Raw genomic sequence first — 16617 nt, 5'->3', positions numbered from 1 at the left:
AGAGAGTTAGGAAAACAAAATAACAAGAACCTGTAAAATGCATCCTGAGCCTGAAAAAAAAAAAAAAAAGACGTTCTAAACTAGCCGGAGGGCAAAGAATAACTCATAATGGGGGTCAGATAGAGCTTGGCACAAGGCGATGATGAAAACAGGAAATACTGTGGAGCAGAGTCTCGGGAATGCGGCTGACGCCGTGCTTGGGAAAACCGGAAGCTCTCCGCTGGAAAGGAAGCCGGGCTGAGGTCAGCGGGGCGGTCACCTTGCGTATGAAGGAGAAGACAGGGCAAATAACCGCCCTCCAGAATTTGAGGGAAACGCGTTTTTAAAATGCAGTAGGAATTGATGACATTGAAAACAAAGACGTATCACAAGTGCTCCCAAGACCCAAGGGGGTGTGGGGGGAAACCACCCACAACACCAACGGCGAAAAGGAGACAAACGCAGATGCATCCGAAACTTTGCACAATAACGAGAGAATGCTATAAACAGCTTTATACAAAGCAATTTGAATTGTTTTTGGGATAAACGAGCTCACAGAAAAAGATAACATTGAACCGACTCAAGAACAATAAAACCCAAAGGTATCTGCCCCTTGGAAGACACGAAATCAGAGGTCGAACATCCACAAGGAGGAAAGAAAATCAAAGCACAGGAGTTCCGATCTCACACAGGTGCTCTGCTGAATATAAACATAAGTGGGTTTTACCATCCCTTTTACGAGGCTGGTATGACTTCACTACCAGAAGCAGACAAGAACAGTCAAGAAAGAAGAGGTCCAAGGTGATCTTATTTTAAATGCAAAAATCCTAAACGAAATGTCAGCAGGTCATGTCCGGAAGCGTGTAACAAACCCTCCCAAACCAATGTGGGTTTGTTCCAGGAGCGTAAAATGGCTTAACGTTGAAAACTGCATTCATGTAAGGCCACGTCTGAGGGGGAGTTCAGGACGATGCCTCATTCGGGGTGACGGGAGCATCTTTTGGCCGACCGGTCAGAGGCCCCCGGAATCAGCAGCGAGCAAAGCCAGGGAGCTTCCATTCTGGGGCAGGGCGGGGGCGGGGGGGGGGGGGGGACAACAGGAATGGAATGAGCAAGGACAAAGACACCTGCTTTGAGTACAAGTAAAACGCACTACACTGTTACACGGCCCCTACCTTTGCCAGGGCCCTTGCGTCTTAACAGCAACTGTTTCAGAGTGATGCTTGCTAGTGATGGGACGGAAGCCTGTTCTCTCTCCGTCTCTGTCTCTCTGTGTCTCTCTTCCTCTCTTTCCAGTTACTAAATACAAGGACATTCTTGACAACACTGCTCTTTTATATTAATTTTAGAATCAGCTTGTCTAGTCCCCTGGGAAACTCTGTCCTGTCTGTCTGTCTCTCCATTAATTTAGTTTCCTTTTAATCCTTTGACACGTTGTTTGTAATTCTCTGTCTCCACAAAGGTCATAAACATGTTTGTTAGTTACCTTTTTTGTTACTGTTGTAATTGATACATGTAATTCTGAAGCGTATTGTCTGTTGCTCCTAGTTTGGAGAAAGGCATTTCATTTTCGTGGTTGTTGTATATTAATCTTTTATCCAGGAGCCTTGCTACATTCTCCTATCAAGTTTTTTCTGGAGATTCTCTAGGTTTTCGCAGTGACATCGCCTGAGAATGCTAAGAACTTTCTTCCTTTCATATCCGGGTCCTTTTTCTCCCTCCCCTATCGATCTGGTTGGTCTGTAGACTGGCGAGGCTTCCTGCCAATGTCTAAGAAAAAATGGTGACAGTAGGCATTCTTGTTATATTCTTGATCCGGGACGGATGCTTTTAATATTTTACCATCCAATATAGTATTTGCCATAGATTTCTGGTAGCTAACTTATCAAGCTAAAGAACTTCCCTTTGGTTTCTAATTGGTTATGATACTTTTTATAAAAAAAATAATGAATAGACGTTGAATTTCATGAGGAAAATTTCCACAGCTTATAAGATGAACATACGGTTTTTCTTCTTTTTTCTCTTAATGGATTTTCTCGAAACATGTTTAGAATTCAATTTATTGTTGGGGTGCCTGGGTGGCTCAGTCGGTTGAGTGTCCAACTTCGGCTCAGGTCACGATCTCTCGGTTGATGAGTTGGAGCCCCGCATCAGGCTCTGTGCCGACTGCTCGGAGCCTGGAACCTGCTTCGGATTCTGTGTCTCCCTCCCTCTCTCTGGCCCTACCTCGCTTGCTCTCTGTCTCTCTCTCTCTCTCAAAAATAAACATCCAAAACAACTTAGGATTCGATTTATTGTTTTTGACTAATATGTTCACATGGCTCTAAATGAAAAGGGGTGTGCAGTCAAAGCTCTCGATGGACGGTTTTCCCTCTCCATCCCCCACCCCCCTTCCTCCCAGAAGACTCCTGGGTCCCCAGGTTCATTTGTGTCCATCCTGAGATATCCTGTAGAAAAAAGGGAGATTAAAATACATTATTTGAATTCCTCTTTCCTGTGTATATCATACTAATTATTCTGGGCCATGTTTTTTTCTTTTGTTTTTGTTTTGGCTTAACAAATGTCTCCGAGATCATTCCCCGGAGTGTGTACAGGGACCCTCCTTATTCTCATTTCTAGCGTAGCCCTCCAGTGCTCCATTGTACCTAGCATTCCACATGTACCTAGCCAGCCCTCTCGGGACGGACGTCTAGGTCTGGCGGACCCCCGCTAGCGTGCGCGGGGCTGTGGTGACGGCACCGCACACGTTCCGTCCGCACACGCACGAGGGTGTCCGCACGACAAATCCCGGAATGAGAACTGGTGGGTCAAAGGTTACGTACACTTGAAACTCAATGCATTTTATCAAATTCCCTTTCCCAGAAGTTGGTCTGATTTATATTTCCTCCAGCAAAGCACGCGAGACTTGTTGCCCCATTCTCTTGTTTCACAAACCTGTGTGCATGTTAAAGGCTTTGTTTTGTTCTGTTTTTCTCATCTGATGAGAAACTGATGGTATCTCTGTTCTCATCCACATTTCTTTTATTATGAGGGGCTTTGAACACGTCTTCATATAGTTAGGCCGATTATACTTCCTTTCCTCTGAATGCTTGCTTATCTCGGTCGTCAGTGTTTCCACTGGTCCTTGTTAAGAAGATTATTTACAGGAGCTCCCCATATATTAGGGAAACGCAACCCCTTCTGTGATTGCCATTCATTCCGAGTTGGTCAGTGGCCTTTTGACCTGGCCTACTTAGGGTTTTACCTAATTAAATCCTTAAAAAATTTTCAACTTAACCAAACATAAAAGAAAAAAGTGTATGTAACCAAATTCGTCAGTCTTTCAGGTGTTTGGCCTCTGGGTTCAGTGTCACACTTGGAAAGGCCGTCCCGGCTCTGAGGCACTAAAGCGACGCAAGTAAAAACCAGAAGAAAGACCACTAACGAAGATGATGAGGGCTAACTCACGTCTAGCGGGTCATCTGGGCCAGGCCATTTGGTCCAAGAGGGAACTCTGCCATTATTACATCGTACAGATGACGAATGAGAGGCACGGGGGCTGGTGACCTTCACAAGCTCACAGAGGTCACGCCTGGCCCTGTCGGGATTGGAATCCAGACCCGCCACCTCCAGAGAGTCTTGTCATCTCCGCTCCACCGCTGCCCGTTGCTTGCTGCGTTCCTTCGACAGTTCCACCTTTTACTGTTAGATCATCTGTACACCTGGGACTGGTTTCCACGGAGCGGGAGGCATGTCCTCCCGGCCATGAAATAACGATCGCATCACCACCTTTTCCAACCCTCCATCTTCCTCCCGTTTGAAATGCCTCATGACCTCAGCCTCTGCCCTGTCACTGCTTTGGGTGTGCCCCGTCCCCAGGGAGCTCGGTCAGTGATGCCTGTGGCCTTCAACTCCACATATCCACTGACCCTCAGCCCAGACCTCTTGCCTGAACTCGACTCCAGAATCCGACCCATGGCTGCACCGCAAGCATGTCCCCTCCAAGCCTTCTCCTTCCTCTGATGTCCCCAGCTCTGCAAAGGGAGGCTCTCTTCCCTCAGGCCGTGCAGACTCCTTCTCTCATACCCCACTCATACCCCACCCCTATCAGCCAAGTTCTCGCTCAAAACACACAAAATACATTGAAACAGCTATTGGGAGCTGTGCGTTCTGTTATTTCCCTCCAGACCACTCAGCGGGGTCTAGGTAGACATTGGGGTCACCAGCTCATGGCAGGTCACGTTGGTGCCCTTGTTCCATTTTGTCTGTAAGCCTAGTGTCCATACATAATGACATTCCAGAGACAGGAGGGTCACTGTGATGAGGTTAGGTCTGCTCAGTCGGTTGAGCGTCCCACATCAGCTCAGGTCATGATCTCACGGTTCATGAATCTGAGCCCTACATCGGGCTCACTGCTGTTATCACAGAGCCTGCCTCAGATCCTCTGTCGCCCTCTCTGCCCCTGTCACGCTCACACTCTCTTCTCTCTCCAAAATAAATAAATATTTTTAAAAGGCATATGATAAAAATAAAAATAAACATGAAGACACAAAACACCAATAGGTTAAAAGTAAATAGACAGAAATAGATACACCACGGTAACCCTCATCATCAGAGAAGAGAGTGGCATATATTAACTTCAGACTCTTACGGAACCAGGCTGGATCACTGGCGGAAAAACCAAGCAGCACTCGGAGATCTTGGTGGATCGGAGTTTTATTTTACACCGGCGGGCTCAGAGGAGATCCTTCTCCAGATGTCTGAGTCTTGCGCACAAGCAAGGGGGACAATTTCTCATAATGCGTTACTTCTGCGTCCCGCGCTGGTACTAATCTGGCTCACACGGCAAGCAGGGCAGGAAGAAGAACCTGGAAGGAGTTTCTAAGCTAGGAACTAGAGTTATGTTAGTCCCATCAGCCATCTTACGGTGCAGAACTTTACTTATTTTCCCAACAAGACAAAGTACGTTTTGTGCAAAAAATATTATCAGGCATAAAAAAGTCATTTCATAGTGGTAAGTGGGTCCATTCATCAAGAGGTGTAACAATCCTACACGTTAACACACCTGATAACAGTGCTTTAAAATACATAAGGCAAAAGTTAATGGCGTTGAAAGGAGAAGTAGACAAACCCACAACGACAGTAGGAGAGTTCAACAACTCTGTCAATAATCGCGGCAACAAGTAAGCAGAAAGTCAGGAAGGAAGTGAACGCGATCCCCGCTGCCAACCCAATGGACATAATTGACATTCATAAAACACTCCACCCTGAAAACAGCAGAATTCACATTCTTTTCAGGTACCCATGAAACATTTACCAAGGTAAACCATACTTCGGGCCGTAAAACAATTCTTAAATGAGCTTAAAAGGATTCAAATCAGACCAAGTGCGGCTACCGTAGAATCGAATTCTAAATGTAAAAGAGGGCAGTATGTGGGAAACCCCCAAATCCCCGGGGGGTGGGGGGTGGTGTGAGTGGGGTGGGCAGAATTCTAAGGTGGACTTGTGACCTGTGCCCTCTGGTGTTGGTGTTACTCCTGTGAATTTTCGGTTAAACAAAGGGATTTTTGCATACGTAATTAAGGTACTATTCAGTTGACTTTAAGACGGGGAGATTGTCTGGATGGGCCCAACCTAGTCAGAGAGTTCTAAGTCCGAGATCTGAAGCTTGAGGGAGAAGAGGTTCATTGTCACTTCGGTCGGTGGAGGGGCATGAGGAGGACCTGAGAGGGGCCTCTGGGAGCTGCGAACGGTAGTCAGGTGGCCACCAGGAGGCCCGGACTTCAGTCCTCCGACGGCAAGGGCCTGAGTTCTGCCAGGCGGGTGTCCGTGCAGGAGAGGACCCATGCTGTCCCGCCACATCCTGGCCTCCGGGACCGGGTGAAAATAAGGGGGTGTTGTTTGAAGCCTCTATTTGCATAACCGGTCATTCAGCGGCAGGAAACTGATACAATATAGAAAGCAAACAACAACACTCGGGTATAACACATGCGTCAAAGAAGGAAAACCAGAAAGCATTTCAAACAGAATGAAAACGGAAACACAGTGTCACCATTGATTGGACGTAACATGGATGGACCTCGAGGGGACAGGGCTGGGTGGGAGGAGTTGGAAAGGCAAAAACACCATGTGATTTCACTCGCACGCACGTGGAGTTTAAGAAACAAAACAAAGGAGCAGAGAAAAAGAGACAAAGGATCAGACTCTGAACTTCAGAGGGCACGCGTGTCCGGTGGCGGAGGAGGCCGGGGCGGTGACAGGGGCGGGGACTCAGGCGTGTGCTCCTGGCAGGCACCGAGGAGGACCGAGCAGGACTGCTGAGTCACCATACCGCGCACCTGAACCTAATACAATGCGTCCGTTAGCCACACTGGGACTTAAGAAGTAAATTAGTTTTTAACAAGTTCATTGGATCTGGCTTAAGTCACATGAGAAAAGAGGAGAGGTCTCAAATCTATGACCTCAGCCTCCGCTTGAAGAGATCAGAGAAGGAAAACAGATGAAATCTGAGGTCGGCAGAAGAAAGGAAGCAATGGACGTGAGGGCAGAAATCTATGAAATTGGAAACGGAAAATCAATGAAACCAGAGCTGGTTTTTTTTTCAGATTAAACAACTTAATCAACCTTTTACGCGTCGGATTGATGCAGGCAATGAGAGCAGACACGGATTGTCGGTATCAGGAGAGAGACCCTGGTGGTTATCACAGATGCAGCAGAAGCGTGAAGGAGAGGAAGGGACTGTGACAAGCACCCTTCTTCCAGTTCATCCACGGAGGCGAACTGACCACACGCCCCGGCTTTGCCGAAGGAGGCGCGCGAGCCAGATGACCTCAAACCGACCAAGAAATTGAAATTGTGCTTTAAGGCCTTAGAGACGTCCAGGACAGGACGTCTTCATGACGGATCCTACCCAACACCCAAGAAGGAAATAACGCTCATTCTACGTGAACTATTCCAGAAATTTGAAGGGAAGGAAACAGTTCCCGGGGCTCCTCCGAGGCCGGCGTTGCTCTGCGCCCGTAACCAGGCACAGGTGTGAGTTATCAGAAACAAAACTACAGGCCGTGAACAGAAATGCAAACATTCTTAACAAAATCTTAGCATGACACAGATAATACGCAACCAAGTGGGGCTTCTTCCCGGCATGCCGGGTGGTTGTGACATTTGAAAACTGATGAATTTTAGTTCATCATATAAACAAACAGACTAAAAGAAGCGAAAGTGTGTGATCATCTTCAAATGTGCAGAAGACGCATTTTATAAAACCTACCCTCCATTCCTGAGAGAAGGTCCCAGAAAACGGAATAAAAGGGAAATCCCACAACCTGATGACAGGCGTCTATAACACCACCAGGGCGGACATGGCCTTTCCTGGTGCAGGACAGAGAACTCTCTCCGCCGACAGGAGAGAGGGAGGGTGCCTGCCGTCACCCCTCCGGTCCGATGACGTGCTCGAGGTCTTGCCAGTACAAGCAGGGAAGGAAAGCAAAGCATCCAGAGCAGAGAGAAAATAAAACTGACTCTATTTGAGGAAGACACAATCATCTTCTTAGAGACCCTACAAAATCTGTGAGTTGCTAGAATCAACCTGGGAGCTCAGCGGGTTTGTAGGATAGAAGGTCAGCACACAAAATCCGTTGTGTTTCTTTCTTTCTTTCTTTCTTTCTTTCTTTCTTTCTTTCTTTCTTTCTTTCTTTTTAATGTTTATTTATTTTTGAGAGAGAGAGAGATAGAGGGAGAGAGAGAGAGCATGAGCAGGGGAGGAGCAGAGAGAGAAGGAGACACAGAATCTGAAGCAGCTCCAGGCTCCGAGCTGTCAGCACAGAGCCCGATGCGGGGCTTGAACTCATGAACCATGAGATCATGACCTGAGCCGAAGTCGGACGCTCAACCGACTGAGCCACCCAGCCGCCCCTATTATTCTATTTCTTACACTAGAAACGAACATTTGGAAATCGAGGTTTCAAAATGCCATTTTAAAAAGAATAAAAAGATAGAAAATATTTGTAGGTAAATCTTACAAAAGGCATCTAAGACTCGCACTCTGAAAACTAAGATGCTCCGAGAGAAGGTAGGAAGCTGAAGTAATTAATGGACAGAGGCAGGGTTCACGGACAGGAAAAAATTCCATGTGACTGGGGTGCCTGCTGTTCCCAAGCTGCTGTATAGATTCAACCCAGTGTGAATCAAACCCCGGGAGTTTCTTTCTTTTTCTTTGCTTTTTTTTTTTGTTTTTTTACAAATTAACAAGCTCATTCCAGACTATGTAAAAATGCAAGGATGTAAGGGAGGTGAACTCACTTTGATGCAGAGGAACAGTGAATGACTCAGTGACCTGACCCGGAGGCTCCTGTCGGAGCAGCGTCCACGCGTGAGGTCGCTCAGTTTTCAGCCAGGTTGCTGAGGCAATCCCGTGGAGAAAGGATTGCCTTTGCAAGAATTAATTCAAAAGGGAGGGTATACCTCATGTCGGAGATCAGACTGTGTAGCTTGTGGAAGAAAGCAGGGATGAAAATCTTACTGACCTTGAGCTCGGCAAAGATTTATTAAACACGATACTTGACATGGGCGCCTGGGTGGCTCAGTCGGTTAAGCGTCCGACTTCAGCTCAGGTCACAATCTCGCGGTCCGAGAGTTCGAGCCCCGCGTCGGGCTCTGGGCTGACGGCTCAGAGCCTGGAGCCTGCTTCCGGTTCTGTGTCTCCCTCTCTCTCTGCCCCTCCCCCGTTCATGCTCTGTCTCTCTCTGTCTCAAAATAAATAAACGTTAAAAAAAAAAAAATTAAAAAAAAAACAAACACGATACTTGACAGAAAAAGCAGTATAAAAGAAAACAATCAATAAATTTGAATGCACCAAAAAAATTTTTGAACTTCTCTTCGAAAGATACTATCAAAAGGATGCGAGAAGAAACCACCAGCTGGGAGAGAATATTTGCAAAACACGTATATTTTGCAAAACGACAAAGGACGTGTAGCTGGCATATATAAAGAACTTTCCCCACCAACGATAAGACGGGTGGACCGATAAAGAAATGGGGAAGGGTCTGCAGGCACGCTCCACGAAGATTCACAAGTGGCCGATGAGCGCCTGAAAAGATGCCCAAATTCCTAAGTCATTTGGGACGCGCCAAAGAAACCCACGGCAAGAGGCCACGAAACACCTAGTAGAGCGGCTAAGATGGGAAGTAGGGACCCTACCAAGTGCCGGTGAGGGCACTGGAGCCACCGGGGCCCCCACGCGGCGCTGGCGCGAGGGGAGAGCCACACAGGCACTTTGCAGAGGCCGTTTGGACAGGCCTTTGAACATCCCGCATGCCCCTCCCCACGAGGCAGCAATCTGTTCCACGGGACAGTCAGGCATACACCCCCGCGAAGACGGGTACGTGAATGTTCTAGCAGCTTTGTTTGGAACAGCCAGAAACCGGAAGCCGCCCAAATGTGCGCCCGCGCTGAAAAGGAGGGACAGGTTGCGACACGTGCATGTTCTAGAACACTATTCATCGATGAAAAGTAATGTGACATCGATCGTGGCAGGCAGAACAACGTCCCGGAAGACGGGCGTGCCCCGACCCTCGAACGGCGGGTGGCACCGGAGGAGAGGTTGCAGACGGCGTTAGGATTGCTAGGCAGCTGACCTTGAAAGAGGGAGATCATCCCGGATTAGCTGAGGGAGCCCTGTCATCACAGGGGGGCTTAAGGTGGGAGAGGGGCGTGTGGCTTCCTGGAAGGAGGGCCGGAGGAAGGCCACGGGGGACTGGCCGCCGTGGCTGCGTCTGGAGATGGAAGGCGGCCACAAGCCGAGGAGTGTGGGGCCCCAAGCGGCCAGAAAGGACAAGGAGCCGGGGTGTCCTTGGAGCCTCTGAGGGAGCACGGCCCAGAGACACCTGGGATTTGGCCCAGTGAACCCCATTCAGGTTTCTGACGTCCGGGATCGTAAAATGATATATTCGTGTTGTTTTGAGGCACTGAGAGAATGGTCATGTGTTCCTGGGCAACGGTAAAGCAACATTGATAAAGGCAGTGACAAGGACACATCTCGGAATAATTACGCTGAGGGGCAAGAGACCAGAGGAAGGGGCGCCCGGGTGGCTCAGTCTGTTGGGCGTCTGACTTTGGCTCAGGTCGTGATCTCATGGTCTGTGGGTCCGAGCCCCCCGTCGGGCTCTGTGCCGTCAGTGCGGAGCCTGCTTCGGATCCTCTGCCTCCCTCTTTCTCCGTCTCAAAAATAAATAAATAAACATTGAGAGAGAGAGAGAGAGAGAGAGAGAGAGAGAGAGAGAGATACTACTGCTACCTGACTACGACCACACCAAAGTCCAGACTGCGCAAACTCCGGCAGGTGCTGCTGGGTGGGTTGGGGGCAGGGAGGGGCCGGGAGGGCGGATGTCGGTGAGCGGGTCACAGGGCACCAGGGGGCCCCCCAGTGTGCTCACCGCCCTCAACCGCAGAGCTGCGTTCCTTGGGACAGCCGTATGTCAAGACTGGTTAGACTAACTTTAAGGACGGGTTCACACCACAGGTCGCCGGGACAGCAAACGCAGCGGGAAGACAGGTGCTGCAGCATCTGAATACCCGAGCAGGTGCAGTGAAAATGGTGCCAGGTGGTTCAGATTTGGGCTGGGGAGCCCCCTGTCGGGGCCCTGGGGGGGGCTTCTCTGCACGGGGTGGGGGCAGGACCTCAGGACAGGAGGGGATGGGGGCCCAGAGCAGGCAGGCACCGGGGACGGCACTGTCGAGGCTGCTCGGGAAAGGTCTGCGGGGCGAGTCGGCAGCCGGGCTGAGCAGGGGTGAAGTGCACGAGGCGTGGGGGCCTGGGGAGAACCACGTGGACCTGTGTCCTGTGTCCAAGTGCCCCGGGAACCATCGGCAAGTGTTCAGAGGAGCGGAAAGGGAGCTGTGGGGGGGGGGGGGGGGCGGGGGGCAAAGGAGTCTGCGGGCCCCAGGGTGCAGAGAACAGAGGAGTGTGGGCCCGGGTGGGCCGGCGGAGGGGGTCGTGGGGACCCGGGGCCTGACCGGGGAGAGCCCCGTCTCTGTAGCGCACAGCGGGAGGTCAGCAGACAGCCGTTCCGGGCTGCAACTTGGAAATACGGAGGTGCGTGTGCGCACAGGAAGGATGTGCGTGTGCGGGGGTGAGGACGTGGAAGGGGCAGGGGTGCTGCCGTGACGGCTGAGTTGTGCCCCCAGATCCGTGCTGGAGTTCTGGCCCCAGGACTTCAGGACGTGACCACACACGGGGATGGCATCTGTGAATGTTTAAGGTGACACGGGGTCACCGGGGTGGGCCCTGGTCCCGTGTGGCCGGGGTCCTTGTAAGAAGAGGGGATCGGGACCCAGACACGCACGGAGGGACGACGCCGTGAGGACACAGGGAGAGGACGGCCGTCCACACGCAGGAGAGGGGCCTCAGGGGGACCCTGCCCCGCCCACGCCTGGACCTCGGGCTCCGGCCTCCAGGGCGGGGGCCGGTGACCATCTGCGGCGTGAGCCGCCCCGTGTGTGTGGGGGGGGTGTGAACGCAGCTCTAAACACGTGTGTGCACTGCTTTTCTGAATACACCTCTTGGAGCTAATTGCCTGCACCGCCGAGAGCGTGAAAGTGACCAACAGAAACAACGCTCCTTGGGAGTGAGGGGCGGGAAGGCCCCTGATCCTGTGGGGCCACTCCCAGGGCGGTACAGGAGGTGACAGGGCCCTGTCCTCTGTCCCCAGCCCACAGGGGAGCAGGGAGGGCAGGAGGAGGGCCGAGCAGACTCTTGTCACCGCCCTGCCGGGGTGCGCCTGCCGCTGGCAGTGACTGGGGGCTCCCTTTCCCCGCCAGACCCAGCTCCTGGCACCCACTCCCGGGGGGCTCCTGGGTCTCAGCGGGGGGCTGTGCTTGGTGACCCAGCAAGGTCAACGAGAGGTGAAGCACAGGGGCCCAGGAAGGGGCGGGGGCCGGGAAAGCACCCCTGCTCCGGGGGCGCAGTCTGGAGGGGAGACTCCTCCCTGTGCCCCTGGGGGTGGCGGCAGGGCTCAGGCCCCCCTGGAGAGCTGCTTGAGCAGCCTGTTCCATCCCTCCCCTGGCTCTGAGGAGTCGGCACGTGGACAATGTCGCCCCCCCTTGGCAAGTCAGGGACTCACACGTGAGGGGGACCAGGAGCCTGACCCAATCCCCCCAGGCCGGCTGGAGGCCTGTGTCCCCTTCCCACAGCCAACATCAAGGCTCAAAGCCACACCCACCACCACCTGATGGTCTGGGAGCTGCTGGGAGTCCAACATGGGTGTCACTGGGCTCAAGTCCAGGGGTCCCCCGGGGCTGGCTCCTTCCGGAGTCTCCACGGCAAATCCGTTCCTGGCCTTTTCTAGCTTCTGGGGATCCCGGTCCGTGGCCCCGTCCCCCAACCACATGGGCAGCGGCTGGCGTCTTCCAGACTCTCCTTGTCTCTGGCCCTCCTGCCTCCCTGTCATCGGGACGCTTGTGATTGCCTTTAGGGCCCACCCAAACCACCCAGGGCAATCCCCCCAGCTCAGGGTGGTCCACTCAAGTCCATCTGCAAAGTCCCTTTGCTGTGTGAGGTCATGTGCTCACAGGTTCTCGGGATTAGGATGCTGTGTTAGTCAGGGTTCTCCAGAGAGCCGACAGGATGTCTGTCTGTCTGTCTATCTGTCTATCATCTGTCAATCATCTATCATCAACCAATCTGCGTATCTATCCACCTGTCTATTTTATAAGGAATCGGGTCACATGATTACGGAGGCTGGCAAGTCCCGAGATCTCCAGGTGGCAAGCTGCAGCCCCAGGAGAGCCGACGTTCCAGTTCTAGTCCAAAAGGCAGGAAAAAGCCGACATCCCAGGCTAAAAGCCATCAGGCAGGAAGAGCTCCCTCTCACTCAGGGGAGGGTCAGCCTTTTGTTCTAGTCAGACCTTCAACTGATTGGACGAGGCCCACCCACCCTGTGGAAAACCAACGTCACTCAGTCCACCGATTCACATGTTAGTCTCATCCAGAAACACGTGCATAGACACACTCAGAATCAACTTCCACCAAATGTCAGCCCTCCCCCCCCCCCACACCTGCCATGGCCCAGCCCAGTTGACACATAAAATTGACCCTTACAGGTATGCCTATCTCTTGTTGGGAGGGGGCGCTATTCAACCCAGCACCAGGACAAGGGGACCGGTTGGCAGGAAGGGACAGAGCAGGGTGAGCGGACTGAGGGTCAGGGACGGGGAGAAGTGGCATTCGTGCTCTGTTCCCCACGGGGGCACGGGGCCTGGACCCCACTCGCCGCCGGGCAGGTCCTGAGATCTTCCATGGTCAGGGGGCAGGGGGAAGGACAGGCAGGGCCACCCAGATGGCAGAAACCAGCAGGGCCAATGGACTGTGGCCGCTCTGAAGGGGCTTCGAGAGCCTCTATCCCCGCTCCAGGCACAGGCGGCTGTGGGCAGAGACCGGCCGAGGCTGAGCAGAGGGGCCGCCTCCCCCAGGGGGTGCTGCAAGGCAGAGGATGGCCCAGGGCGCAGCCCAGCCTCCCACGACCGCCCCCACCCGCAGCGCGCAGAGGCCGCTTTGGGAAAGGGAAGGAAGTGGCCGGCCAGGCCCTGCTGACCACAAGAAGGCCTCTCATCATGTGCTCAGAGGTCAGCAGGGCCTGGGGCCTCCCCTCTGTCCTGTGCCAGGCGGGACCCCGCAGTCATCTTGGCGACCCGCCTCCTTCTCCCTGTCTCCCCTGGGGGGCTCTCCCTGGGGAGGCTTGTCCCCAGCTGTCCCTCTGGCCGCATTGGCCACGTCCCTCGGGGCCGGTCCTGCCCCTGGCCTGCCACGCTCCCCGGGGTTAGCGACAGGCACCAGCCACTCCAGCACCTCTGAGGGCGGCTCCCAGGCTCAGCGGTTTGGGGCCCCCGGCGCCTTCCTGTTGGCCGACCCCACCTCCCGTGCTCACTTTGGGGTCTTCCCACTTGCTGCCCCGTCCCTTGGCCGGGACGCTTGCCCCAGTAGTCAGGAGGCTCGCTTTCCCCCCAGGTCATCACCCTGACCTCCCATGTAAGTTGTGATGTGCCCCCAGCCAGTGCCCTGTGCCTGCTCCCTCGACCGTTCCTGAAGTTGCCATCCCCCCCAACTTGCCCAGGCCCCCAGCTCCCAGAGGGCAGGGTTTGCGTGGGTTCTGCCCATCATGCGTCCCCAGGGCCCCCACGGGTGCCGCACGGATGTCCCCCTGCTGTGGCCGCTCCTCCCGAGGCCACCCCTGCAGGCACTCTGTGGTACCAGGTTTTCCCGAACATACTCCTGAGGGGAGGCCTGCACAGCCCCAGGTGCCCTCCGGGGGCCCTGCGAGACCCCACCCCCTGCCCAGGGCCTGGGCCTCCCCCTGCCCTCCTTTGCCAGCATCCAGGGTAGGGGCCCCGTCCTGCAAACTCGCGGCAGAGCAGTGAGTGGGGGGTCCTCCTCGGGTCCCCCCTTCAGCATGTGGCCAGAGGGGGCAAAGTTCAGAGAGTCACGTGGCCGGGGCGCGGGGGGCAAGGACACCTGGCTCAGGGGTCCCGAACAGACCGGGTTCGGCCGCTCGCCGTTCACAACATCCAAAGGCAGAGGCCGGGTGGTGGTGGTGACACAGAGGCTGTTTCAGCGAGGCGAGCTCTGGGAGGACGGCGGGCCTGCGTCTCAAGAACGGTCTCCGCAGTGCTGAGACTGGCTGGTTTCTGTAGGGAGATGGGGTGAGTGGGTGGGCATGTGCCGGTGGGCGGCGAGGGTCAGGTGGGTGCCATCTGCCATCTCGGGGCAGTCAGGGAGTCTCGCTGGCTCCCGGCAGGCTTGTGCTGGAGACATAGTTTCCGTCCCCATCAGGGGATGCTGCCCCGGGGGCTTCTGCCCGATGAGAGGCCAGCTGGAAAGAACTTCACCAGTTAGAAGGTACAGACGAGGTCAGAACAGAGGTGGCCAAAGTCCTCGTTCAGACAGAGGGGGGTGGGCTATGCCTCGGGCACCGGGCACTGCGCCCTCCCTGCAGGAGAGGTTCTGTATCACAGTCCCATTTTACAGACAAGAGGCCAAGTCTCCAGGAGCAGCCTCTGAGGGCCTGCCTGGGGTCTCGCAGCAGGGGACCCGCGTGTCTCCAGAGCCACGCTTCCCCAGAGCGAGTGTGGGAAGTGCAAGGGACAGCCCTGGGTCACCTGCAGGGCAGGGGACTGGCACCCACGGTCTGGGTCCCTCCAGACTGAAAGTGGAGGCCTCCAGGGGGCGGGGCCCAGGCCCATCGTCCCTGTCCCTCTGCTCACTGACTGTCTGAGCCAGAGTCGCAGGAACACTTGGGGTCACGGAGGAAGAATCGGGGCATTGTGCACGGGACACGGGGCCACTGCCCCCACCCACCCTCCCTGCCTTTCTGAGTCACTGCTCCCAAGAGAGGGGGCGTTACAGCCCCAGACCCGTTTGTCCGGCTGCCTGGGAGGGGCTGGGTGCCACAGAGGAGCTGGCATTCCCCAGAGCAGGTGGGTACTGACCGCTGGCCACCGGCCCAGCCCTGGGAACAAGCCTGGCAGCCCTTCGGGCCGTGGGCAGAGGGCGGAGGGCTGCAGGAGAGATAACATCTGTTCCGGTCACACTGAGGCCAAGCAGGTTCTCCCAGGAGTGGAGATGATTTGGGATCTGGCCCGCACCCACCTGTGCACCCATCGATGTGAGGCTGTGCTGGGCTCGCATGGCCCTGCCCCTGCAGGGCACCGAGGCAGACACCCCCTTCCCCTGCAAGGACACTTCTGGTGGACTGAGGCAAGATGGCCCCAGGCCCCTTTCCAGGGGCAAAGCCGGGTCCCTTTAGAATGGGATGCTTCTGGGGAAAGGTCAGCTGCAGCCAGCTGCCGGGAAGGTGGTCACTGGCACATCTGGGTGGAGCCCGATGCAGGTGTTTGGGCAGCACCCCTCCCTGGCATCAGCCTCCACCTGCCGGGAGCGACACAAGTCACACCTTCTTCTGTGGGGCACTTGGAGTACTTGGGGGAAGCCACAGGCATTGCCCAGCTCTTCCTGACACAGAGCAGGACTGACAAACAACCCACCCAATCCAGCCCAGCAGACTTGGGACAGACAGTCTAACCACCACTGCCACCCCAGTTGAACCAACCTTCCCTTCCCACCCAACCTGGCCCCCATGACCCAATTCACCCACCCAACCCAGCCCCCATGACCCAGCCCCCAGGGCCCACTCCATCCAACCCAACCGAGACCCCATGACCCATTCTATCCAACCGAACCCAGCCCCCACGACCCCAGCCCCCATGACCTATTCCATCCAACTCAACCCAGCCCCCATGACCCATTCTATACAACCCAACGCAGCGCCCATGACCCATTCTATCCAACAGAACCCAGCCCCCACGACCCCAACCTAGCCCCCAGGGCCCATTCCATCCAACCCAGCCCTCATGACCAATCCCATCCAATCCAACCCAGCCCCCAGGGCTCCATCCCACCCACCCAACTCAGCCCTCAAGACCTACACCATCCAACCCAGTCCAGCCCCCATGACCCACACCATCCAACCCAGCCCCTAGGGCTCCATCCCACCCACCCAACTCAGCCCCCAAGACCTACACCATCCAACCCGGTCCAGCCCCCATGACCCACACCATCCAACCCAGCCCCTAGGACCCCATCCTACCGAGTCCATCCCCCGTGGCCTA

This window comes from Panthera onca, unplaced genomic scaffold (genome assembly GCF_046562875.1).
Source record: "Panthera onca isolate mPanOnc1 unplaced genomic scaffold, mPanOnc1 haplotype 2 h2.h2tg000175l_path, whole genome shotgun sequence".
In the NCBI taxonomy this organism is placed as follows: domain Eukaryota; kingdom Metazoa; phylum Chordata; class Mammalia; order Carnivora; family Felidae; genus Panthera; species Panthera onca.
Note: the sequence above shows the minus strand (reverse complement) of the source record.